The sequence below is a fragment of the Acomys russatus genome, chromosome 11, assembly GCF_903995435.1.
Source record: "Acomys russatus chromosome 11, mAcoRus1.1, whole genome shotgun sequence".
Lineage (NCBI taxonomy): Eukaryota > Metazoa > Chordata > Mammalia > Rodentia > Muridae > Acomys > Acomys russatus.
Window position 1 is genome coordinate 15,644,950 of NC_067147.1, and position 11,793 is coordinate 15,656,742.

Consider the following 11,793-nt stretch of genomic DNA (forward strand, 5'->3'; position numbering starts at 1 on the left):
GTTATCCCATCCCTTGTGTCCTCCCATTCTTCCCTCCCTCCCATTTTCCCCTTATTCCCCTCCCCTATGACTGTTCCTGAGGGTGATTTCCTCCCCCTGTATATGCTCTTAGGGTATCAAGTCTTTTCTTGGTAACCTGCTGTCCTTCCTCTGAGTGTCACCAGGTCTCACCCTCCAGGGGACATGGTCAAATGTGAGGCACCAGAGTACATGAGAAAGTCATATCCCACTCTCCACTCAAGTGTGGAGACTGTTCTGACCATTGGCTAGATCTGGTAGAACATAATGATAGGCAGATTTGGGCCCAGGGGTCCTGCTCAAACTAAGGCACCAGCCAAGGACAATACAGGCGGTAAACGTTAAACCCCTACCCAGATCTAGCCAATGGTTTTTTTTTTTTTCATTCAACAAGAAGCTATAACTTTATTGCTTAGAGAAATAGTACAAATTTCAAACCAAGCTGTAATTCTACTTTTCAAACACCAAAATAGGGCCAGGAGACAAGGGCAGTGACCTTGCTGTCAAATAGGTACACTGTTAATTCCATAGTAGCATTTACCACGCCATTACTGTTGCTTTTCAAGGTTTGGATTGCTCCTGACACATTTGCTTGTGATATGATCAGTTTTGTCCTTAACTTTCACACCTGTTTCACCAACCTCTTCCTCTTGCACAGTGGGAGTCTGTGTATTTTCTTGAATATTGGAAACAGTTTCACCTTGGACTTTGAATTTCTCAGCAGCTGATAACTGTGCTTGCTGAGACTGAGTTTCAATCTTAACTTCCCCCAAACCTGTTTAGGGATCTGAGGCTGAGCTCTTGTAGGCATCTGGTTTGTGATGACTAAGATGGTAGTTTTAGCTTTCCCGATAGTGACTCTAGTAATCCCTGTCACCTGTCTAAGACCCAATTTGGACATAGCCCCCCTCCCCTCTCTGCCGCTTGCCTTCTTTTCATTCCAACTCCGCTTTGCTTTACTGACACTTTCTTCATTGATTTCAGCTGCTTCTACAAACTTCACTTGTTGTGTGGTTGTCTGTGTGGAGTCGTATTCCTCGTGCTCTGGTAATGTTTCATCACTGTCAAATTCTATCCCCCACCATGTCTCAGCTTGAGGTTGTGACAACTCCTGCTCTGTGGCAAGGGCCAGGCATTTTGTGTGGAGAACACAGAACCAAGATGGCGGTGGAAAAAGAGATCAAGCCTGCTTCTACTCATTAATACAGCTCCTCCTGTTGTGGTGAACCTCATCCATGAAATTTTTTTTCTTTGCCACTTCATAACTGTAATTTTTTTTACTGTTTTGAGTTATTAGGTAAATATCTTTAGAGATAGAGATTGGACAAAGAGGACATGACCCACAGGTTGAGAATCACTGATCTAGAGGCAGGTTATTAACTCTCCAAGGGCTATTATCTCATGTAATGGCACTGATAGGATAATAAACTATTCATAAATAACTACAGTGATTCATTTAGCAAGCGAGTGAATTGCATAACCTCTTTTATCACTTGTCTTTCTTAAGCTTTCTATTACAATAATGAATATAACAACACTAATTGTGATAATAAAATACACCTTTATGTGCTATTATATGGACATATTTTATGTTACACCTGTATTTTAGGAAAATAAAACTTTGAGGAAATATTTTACTCAATCAAATAGTAGCTTTTTATATACCTATCTGTCTGTTATGTTTGAGGTGCTAAGAAGGGAAGCACAAACATAAGAAACTCTTTATTACTATATAGTTGGTATTCCAATATTTCTAAAAAATAAAGCGTAAAAAATTCTCTTTGTTTCAACCCTAGTGATTAACAAAATAATACACATGGGAATGAACCTAGCTGGAAAATAAAACTAGATTAGTTCTGCCTTAAGTTCAAAGTCTTTGCCTTAAACTCTTGATCATGTTTAGATTTTTCCTGTAGAAAAAGAACCCAGGGCCCTAAATTCATCTTAGTTTAATAAACAGTAACAGCCCTGTAAAACAATCTAAGTGTCAACTGGTCCTTGTTAAGAGAGTAAATGATAGAAAGGCAAAGATCAGGACAACAGGTTTTAATCAGAGAGAGATGAGAGATGGGTTAAGCAAAATAAAGGGTGTAGAAAAACCTATTATCTTCTACCCCAGTCAAAAATGTAATTGGAGCTATACAAAAGCATATGCGTTGGGAAAGAAGAGGGGTGAGGTAATGGGTGTTAAAGAATTAAGCAGAGATAATGGTGGAGTCTGTGAGAGGAGTGAAAGAGGGTAGGTGGTAGATTAATTAAAAATAAGGATGTAGGAAAATGGTGTATGATAATCTACTAATTACAAAATATAGCTTTTAAAAAGAGATTTAAAGACAGTTATTTTGTACAAATGGACAATTTGTCCTCCTGGAACACATGGATTAGTAAGAGGAAACCTCCGGGCTGTCTGTTTTACACAGTGAGTTCCAGACCTCTATCTCTTCCCAAAACACACTCATAGCCCTTAGTTGCAGACATGAAGATCTTCCTATGAGTATTAGTTGAGGTAAACATCATGACTGAAAGAAAGTTGGGGAGGAAAGAGCTTATTTCACCTTACATTTCCCAAGTAACAATCTGTCACTGAAAAAAGACAGGGCATGAACCTGGAGGCAGGAAGCAACACAGATTATGGAGAAGGAGAATTCTGCTTAACGACTGCTTTCCATGATTTGCTCAGTTTTCTTTCTTATCCAACCCAGGACCACCTGTTCAGGGTTGGTACCACTCACATTAGGATGGGCTGTCTGAGCCAATCATTTATTCAGAAAATGTCCCCACAGACATGTCCACAGAGCAGCCTCAGTCTCTTCAATTGTGATTCCCTCTTCCCTGATAACTCACTTTCTGTCAAATTGGCAAACACTAAGCAGCACAGATTTTAAAAATACAGGCTGTTGTCATTGGTCTTGATTGTCTACCACAGCTAGATGTTAAGAGCTTATTTATGAAGACTTCACACACATTGGTGTCACGACATTAAGAAATTAATCTCAAACTGACTGAGAAGCTTCTGCCCCGATGGCTGATTGTCATCGAGTATGGGTGTTCTATACAGGTTGCTTTGGAGAAAGATACCAGTGACGGTGTTAATCAAGGCTGGGCCTTTCATCTTATACTACCAACTTAGCAGGCAAGGTGTTTCCACACGTACATTGTGAAATGGTTTTTACGATAAACAGTTTTAATTGGATTTTAGGTATATCGCTGGAGAAAAGTTCATTCTAAGTATTGTAATCCTGGGGATATCATCATTCCTATAGAAGAAACATTTAATATGATTTTGTTAAATGGTCATGCTGTCAAACAACCTTCAAAATATTTATTTTCAGAACCATAGATCTGTGCTGCTCTTAAGTTTGGTCAAAGAAGTTTCATTTGACGATGGTCAGAAATTAATGAAAATAAATCAAAACTGGTTAAAGTGATGAGAATAGGTGGCTATGAGTGCTTAGTCCTAAATGGGACATTTGTATCAACTTTCCACCACAAAAGTCAGGGAACATCAAGAGGGGCAAGAAAAAAAAACATAAAATTCAGAGAGTGGAAAACAGTACTATAAAACACAATCTTCTAGACATGACATGGCTGTTCTCCTTATGATTTAAACAGGGTACTTCCCTAAGATCTGAACAAGATCCAAAGAGACAAAATTCTAGCCTCAACCATACAAAAAGAACATAGGCAACTGAGGAAAGTTGGGAGTGGGAGAGCCTTCACCATGGAAGAGCACACCAACTGTCTATCTAGTGCAAAAAATCTGCAGTAATAAAAAAAATGTACACATAATAATGGGGGGTCTGAGCAAGTTATACTTAAGAATGTACATCCATATCTACATATATCATACACAATGCAAATATACATCGCATACACACACATACATATACGTCATATACATGCATGTACATATATGCATCTCAAAACAATTAATGAAAAAACAAACCATAAGTTTGAGGGAGAGAAGAAAGGAGTATGGAGGATGTAGAGGGAGAAAAGGAAAAGGAGAAATGCTGTGATTATATTGTAATCACAAAAATAAAATATTTGCAAAACTTGATGTTTATTTCATATAATAGTTTTAGGATGCTAGATATAAATTTTTGACTCTTACCTCTTTGATAGTATTCCATCTTTTTATGTTGTCTTCTCTTGCTCCGGAAACTGCTTTCTCAGGGTGCTCTAGTGGCAGCATTTTTATTTCTTACCTTTGAGAAAAATAAATGACATTCAGGTTTTTAAAATAGATGCTTGAAGCTCATAGCAGACAAAGGTGTTTTAGATAAACACATCTGCGTTTTAATAGCGTGACTTTGTGCGCCAAAGCTTAAGCTTTTTGCCCTCTGTACACAAAGTGAGGCTGGCAAGGATAAGGCATAGCTTAGCAACTTGACATTTCACTGTAGGATATGCACACATCAATTTCCTAATAATATGCTGGGTTCCTGAGAAACTTTTGTGAAGGTGTTGTGCATATCCATTCTCTCCGAACACTGTTGGTAGCAAACAGTTAGCAATCTAAAACATCTACTTATATTGGGTTGCAGTATATATGCTTTAAAAAATGGGAATAAGTTACTGTTCTTGGCAGCTCTTAATGGACTGGTTCTGTTCAAATACATCCTAGAACCTAATCCTGAAACTATTGGAAGTAGGCTGATCTGACTCAACTGGCTCAGGTACATGATCAATAAAGCAAACTGTGTTCTCAAAGTGAACTTTTAGGTTGACACTCCTATTCACCATCTTATATCTATGCATAAGAGGGCATGCATATGACTAGAATTAGATATATTATGGAAAGGGTTATGCCAGTAAAGAAATAGCTATATAATGTAATCTGCCAATAAAAGTAGAGGGTCATCCAAACTATGCCACTTAATCCCCAAACTACTTCTTCTCTAGGGTCTTACAAAACATAATCCCCAAATAATACTTGAGACTCTTGAGTACTATCAGCCATGTGGCCTCCTGTCACTCTTCTTTTAAAGATTCATTTTAAACCTTTATTTATGTGTATATTTGTGTGTTTTTTACCCCTAGATGTCAGAAGAATACAAACTAGGAACTGAACTTGAGTCCACCGGAAGAGCAGCAAGTCCTCTTAAACCCTGAGCCATCATTCCAGTCCTCTGATGATACAATTTCTTTCTTTCTTTTTTCTTTCTTTCTTTCTTTCTTTCTTTCTTTCTTTCTTTCTTTCTTTCTTTCTTTCCTTTTGACTTTTCGAGACAGGGTCTCTCTGTGTTAGCCTTGGCTGTGCTGGACTCACTTTGCAGACCAGGCTGGCCTCAAACTCACAGCAAAGCCTGCCTCTGCCTCCCAAGTGCTGGGATTAAAGGTATGTGCCACTACGCCTGGCTTTACAAATATTTCTTTCTGATTTACAGGATCACTTTGCTTTGAGAGTAGTTTCCATGCCCTTTTATTAATCTATTTACATTTGTCTAGTGCTTTGGATAAAATTCAAAGAAGCTAGAAGCACCCAGGCGTCCTAGCCCTCTGGTAACAAAAGGGTATAAAAGAGCAACAAATATGAAAACAGAGGAAGAAACAAACAAACAAACAAACAAACAAACAAAAACAAAACCACAAGGGTCAGATGAGAGAGGTAGATCTGTGAGTCTCATCATGTTTAGATTCTACCTCCTAGGTATATTAGGAATTTGAGAGCAGCTGGCATCTCTATTGTGCTCTTAGGAAGGTACTGGATGATTCTAGAATAATCTCTGGACCACATCAGCATGATATAAAGGGGTAAATAAAGCAATAATTACAGTCATAGGTTATGAGACAACTTAAGCTGCATATGTTTGAAATGGAAGTGGCTTTCACCTAGCTATAATCTACTGAGCTCAAAAACTGGCAAAGACAGATTTGCAGACCTGTCAGTTAATATCCAGCTAAGAAGGAATTTTTCATTAAAATTCAGTCGGATGAAAGTTGTGAATTTGCCTCTTGTGCATTCACCTGCTTTTCTGTGAGTCCAGTTATTTAGGGTGAAGCTTCATTCTCCTGAGAGTTTTTGCTTCTGCCTGAGGCCAATGTTCATACTGCCTTAGTTCTGGCTGGACTTAGTGTGCTCCGTTCAACTCCAAGGCCTTATCCTTCCTTTATCTATCATTCCCAGTGACTTTGGTCTTCATTTTTTATGGCCACCTGACTACACTGAAGACATTTAGAGGGAAATAAAAAATTCATACTCCTGACCTTTGGATCACAATCATCACCTTCTCCTTAATATTATGTTCAATTCTGATTTCACATTCATTTCTGTAGAGTTTAGAGTCCTTGCTCTTCATTTCAATTTTTTTCTTACTAACATTGTCCTTTCATTTTCTTCCTTTTGTGATCAAATAGATAAGTCCTAAACATGAAGAAATTCAACTATGTGTCTTCTATGAACTACTGAGTGTCGTCTCTGTTTAAGAAAATCACATAACCTCAAGCTGGTTCTAGTATATATCTATAGAATCTTTAGTTTTTCCTGATCATTTTATTTAGTTTATTATGTTTCTATAGGATGGATATTATTGCTAATATTTTTCTAAACCTTTGAACAAATTAGCACTATTTTCATAGCCTTTGCCATGATTCAACAAACTCATACACTCACAGGCAAAGTAATGACTGTCAACCTTTAAATATTATTTATTTTATTTCTTTTTTAAAATTAATTTATTCATATTACATCTCGATTGTTAGCACTTCCTCTGTTTCCTCCCATTCCTCCCTTCCTCCCACTTCCCCCTTCTCCCCTCTCCTATGTCTGTGATTGAGGGAGACCTCCTTCCCCTATATATGCTCTTAGAATATTGAGTCTCTACTTGGTAACTTGCTATCCTTCCTCTGAGTGCCGCCAAGCCTCCCCATCCAGGGGACGTGGTCAGAAAAGGCGCATCGGAGTTTGTATGAGAGTCAGATCTCACTCTCCACTCAACGGTGGAGAATATCCTGTTCGTTGGCTGGTATTGGTAGGGGTTCGAAGTTTACTGCCTATATTCTCCTTGGCTGGTGCCTTAGTTTGAGGAGGACTCCAAGACCCAGATCTGCCTGTCATAAAGTTCTTCTTGTAGGTTTACAGGACCCTGTGGGTCCTACTATTTCCCCATTCTTCCAAGCTACTCTCGCCTAAAGTCTCAATAGGATGTCCTCTCCTCTGACCCACTTTCTTGGTAAGTAAAGTTTTTCATGGTACGTATCCCTTGGACTAGTGTTTTGATATAAGTGAGAATATACTCTTTGTCTCTTTTTGCTTCTGGGTGAACTCACTCATTATGATAATTTCTAGATCAATCCATTTGTCCACAAATTTCAGGAATTCCTTGCTTTTAATAGCTGAGTAGTATTCCATAGTATAAATGTACCACATTTTCTTAGTCCGTTCTTCTACTGAGGGACACTTAGGCTGTTTCCATGTTCTGGCTATTATGTATAAAGCGGCCATGAACATGGTTGAGCATATATCCCTGTTGTGTGTTAGGGCATTTTCTGGGTATATTCCAAGGAGTGGGATAGCTGGGTTTTGAAGAAGCCCTATTCCCAATTTTCTGAGAAAGCGCCAGATAGCTTTCCAAAGTGGTTGTACTAGTTTGCATTCCCACCAGAAATGAAGGAGTGTTCCTCTCTCTCCACATCCTCGCCAACATGTGGTGTCATTTGAGTTTTTGATCTTAGTCATTCTGATGGGTATAAGATGGAATCTCAGTGTCGTTTTTATTTGCATTTCTCTGATGACTAACAAAGATGAGAATTTCTTTAAGTGTTTCTCAGCCATTTGAGATGCCTCTGTTGAGAATTCTCTGTTAAGTTCCAAGCCCTATTTCTCAATTGGGTTACTTGGATTGGTGATGTTTAATTTCTTGAGTTCTTTATATATTTTGGATATTAAACCTTTGTCAGATGAAGGGTTGGTGAAGATTTTTTCCCAGTCTGTAGGCTGTCGCTTTGTTCTCTTGACAGTGTCTCCTGCCTTACAGAAGCTTCTCAGCCTCATGAGGTCCCATTTATTAATTGTTGAGATTAAGGCCTGGGCTGTTGGTGTACTGTTCAGGAAGTTGTTTCCTATGCCTATGTGTCCCAGGCTCTTCCCCACTTTTTCCTCTAACTGAATTAATGTCTCTGGTTTTAAGTTGAGGTCTTTAATCCACTTGGACTTGAGTTTTGTGCATAGTGACAAGTAGGGGTCTAATTGCATTTTTGTACATGTAGACATCCAGTTAGACCAGCACCATTTGTTGAAGATGCTATCATTTTTCCATTGAATAGATTTGGTTTCTTTGTCAAAAATCAAGTGAGCAAATGTGTGTGGATTCATCTCTGGGTCTTCATTTGATTCCATTGATCCACCAGCCTATTGCTTTGCCAGTACCATGCTGTTTTAATTACTGTTGCTCTGTAGTACAGCTTGAGATCAGGTATGGAGATTCCTCCGGAGGATCTTTTATTGTGTAGGATTGTTTTTGCTATCCTGGGCTTTTTATTTCTCCATATGAATTTGAGAATTGATCTTTCAGTATCTTCAAAATATTTTGTAGGTGTTTTGATAGGGATTGTGTTGAATCTGTAAATTGCTTTTGGTAAGATGGCCACTTTTACTATGTTGATTCTCCCGATCCATGAACAAGGTAAATCCCTCCATCTTCTGATGTCATCTTTAATCTCTTTCTTCAGTTGTTTAAAGTTTTTTTCGAATAAGTCCTTCACTTGCTTGGTTGGAGTTACTCGTAGATATTTTATATTGTTTGTGGCTATCGTGAAGGGAGTAGTTTTCCTAATTTCCTCCTCTGCCTGTTTGTCATTTGTATACAGGAAAGCTACTGACATTTTTTAGTTTATTTTGTATCCTGCCAATTTGCTGAAGGTGTTTATCAGCTGTAGGAGTTCTCTGGTGGAATTTTGAGGGTCACTTATATACACTATCATATCATCTGCAAATAGGTATAATTTGACTTCTTCCTTTCCCATTCGAATCCCCTTGATCTTCTTTTGATGTCTTATTGCTCTGGCTAGAACTTCAAGAACTATATTGAAGAGATATGGGGACAGAGGGCAGCCTTGTCTGGTCCCCGATTTTAGAGGGATTTCCTTGAGTATCTCTCCATTTAATTTAATGTTGGCTGTTGGTTTGCTGTATATAGCCTTTATTATGTTTAGATAAGTGCCTTGTATTCCCGAACTCTCCAGAACTTTAAACATAAATGGGTGTTGGATTTTATCAAATGCTTTTTCTGCATCTAAAGAGATGATCATGTGGTTTTTCTCTTTCAGTTTGTTTATATGGTGGATTACATTGATGGATTTCCATATGTTAAACCATTCCTGCATGCCTGGAATGAATCCTACCTGGTCATGGTGAATGATGTCTTTGATATGCTGTTGTATTCGCTTTGTGAGTATTTTGTTGAGTATTTTTGCATCAATGTTCATAAGAGAAATTGATCTGAAAGTCTCTTTTTTTTGTTGGGTCTTTGTGAGGTTTAGGTATCAATGTGACTGTGGCCTCATAGAAGGAATTTGGTAATATTCCGTCCATTTCTATCTTTCAGAATAGCTTGAATAGTATCAGTATTAACTCCTCTTTGAAGGACTGGTAGAATTCTGCACTGAAACCATCTAGCCTTGGGCTTTTTTTGATTGGGAGACTATCAATGGTTGCTTCTATTTCTATAGGTGAAATAGGGCTATTTAATTTATTTATCTGGTCTTGGTTCAATTTTGGCAAATGGAATCAGTGGAGAAATTTGCTCATTTCTCTTAGATTTTTGATTTTTTTTTTTTTTTTTTTTTTTTTTGTGGCATAAATGCCTTAAAGTAGGTTCTTACGATTCTTTGTATTTCTTTGGTGTCTGTTGTTATGTCTCCCTTTTCATTTCTGATTTTGTTACTTTGGATAGTGTTTCTCTGTCTTTTAGTTAGATTGGCTAATGGTTTGTCTATCTTGTTAATTTTCTCAAAGAACCAGCTCTTGGTTTTGTTGATTCTTTGGATTGTTCTCTTTGTTCCTAATTTATTGATTCAGCCCTGAGTTTGATTATTTCTAGGCATCTACTCCTCTTGGGTGTTTCTGCTTCTTTTTTTTTCTAGAGCTTCCAGATGTGTTGTTAAGTTGTTTATGTGGGATGATTCCATTTTCTTTTTAAAGGCACTTAGTGCTATGAATTTTCCTCTTAGCTTTCAATGTGTCCCACAAATTTGGGTATGTTGTTTCATCATTTTCATTGAATTTCAGGAAGTCTTTTATTTCTTCCCTTATTTCTTCCATGACCCATGTGTCATTAAGTAGAAAGTTGTTTAGTTTCCACATGTTAGTATGCTATTTGTTATTTCTGTTGTTGTTGAAGTCCAGCCTTAGACCATGGTTATCTGATAAGGTACAAGGTATTATTTCAATCTTCTTGTATCTGTTGAGGTTTGTTTAGTGACCAACTATGTGATCAATTTTAGAGAATGTTCCATGGGATGCTGAGAAAAAGATATACTCCTTTGTGTTTGGGTGGAAAGTTCTGTAGATATCTTTTAGATCCATTTGATTCATGACATTAGTTAATGAAGTTATTTCCCAGCTTAGTTTTTGATTCAAAGACCTATCTTTGAGTGAAAGTGGGGTGTTCAAGTCTCCCACTATTAAGTTGTGGGTATCGATGAGTGGGGCAAGCTTTGTTAATAACTCTTGTACAAATGTGGGAGCCCTTGTATTCGGAGCATAGATGTTCAAAATCGTGATGTCTTCTTGGTTGACTTTAGTTTTGACGAGTACCAAGTGTCCATCCTTATCCCTTTTGATTAATTTTGATTGAAAGTCTATTTTATTAGATATTAGAATGGCTACCCCAGCTTGTTTTTTGTGACTATTTACTTGGAATATTTTCCCCAACCTTTTACTCTGAGGCAATGTCTGTCCTTGTGGTTGAGATGTGTTTCTTGAATGCAGAAGAATGTTGGGTCATGTTTATGCATCCACTCCGTTAGTCTGTGTCTTTTTATTGAAGAATTGAGACCATTGACATTGAGAGATATTAATGACCAGTGATTGGTAAGTCCCTTCATTTTTGGTATTTGTAACAGTTGAGATTTTGTGAGGTTGTGATTTTGCAATGGTATAGTTACCTATATCCTATGTAGTTTTGGTTGTAGTTTGACCAGTTGGGGTGGAGTTTTCCTTCTAGTAACTTCTGTAAAGCCGGATTTGTGGCTAGGTGCTGTTTGAATTTGTTTTTTCATGGAATATCTTGTCTTCTCTGTCAATGGTTATTGACAATTTCGCTGGATATAGTAGTCTCGCCTGGTATCTGTGTTCTCTTAGGGTTTGCAGAACCTCTGTCCAGGCCCTTCTGGCTTTTACAGTCTCTGCTGAGATGTCAGGAGTAATTCTGATAGGTTTGCCTTCATATATTACTTGGCCTTTTTCTCTTGCCACTTTTAATATTTTTTCCTTGTTCTGTATATTTTGTGTTGTTATTATTATGTGTCGGAAAGATTTTCTTTTCAGGTCTATTCTATTTGGTGTTCTGTAGGCCTCTTGTATGCTCATATGCATCTCCTTCTTTAGATTGGGGAAATTTTCTTCTATTATTCTATTAAAGATATTTTCTGGGCTGTGGAGTCAGTTGCATTCTCTTCCTTCAATCCCTATTATTCTCAAGTTTCGTCTTTTCATGTTGTCTTTTATTTCTTGAGTGTTCTGTGTCAGGAACTTTTCAGATTTAGCATTTCACTTGATGGTTGTTTCCACTTCTGCGATTGTATCTTCAAGTCCCGATATTTGTTCTTCCA

General features: G+C 37.8%; 1 pseudogene; it reads right to left on the reverse strand.

Moving 5' to 3' along the window:
- Positions 1-475: 475 nt before the first annotated feature.
- Positions 476-1,171, reverse strand: LOC127195303 (nascent polypeptide-associated complex subunit alpha-like; annotated as a pseudogene).
- Between the last annotated feature and the right edge of the window lie 10,622 nt (positions 1,172-11,793).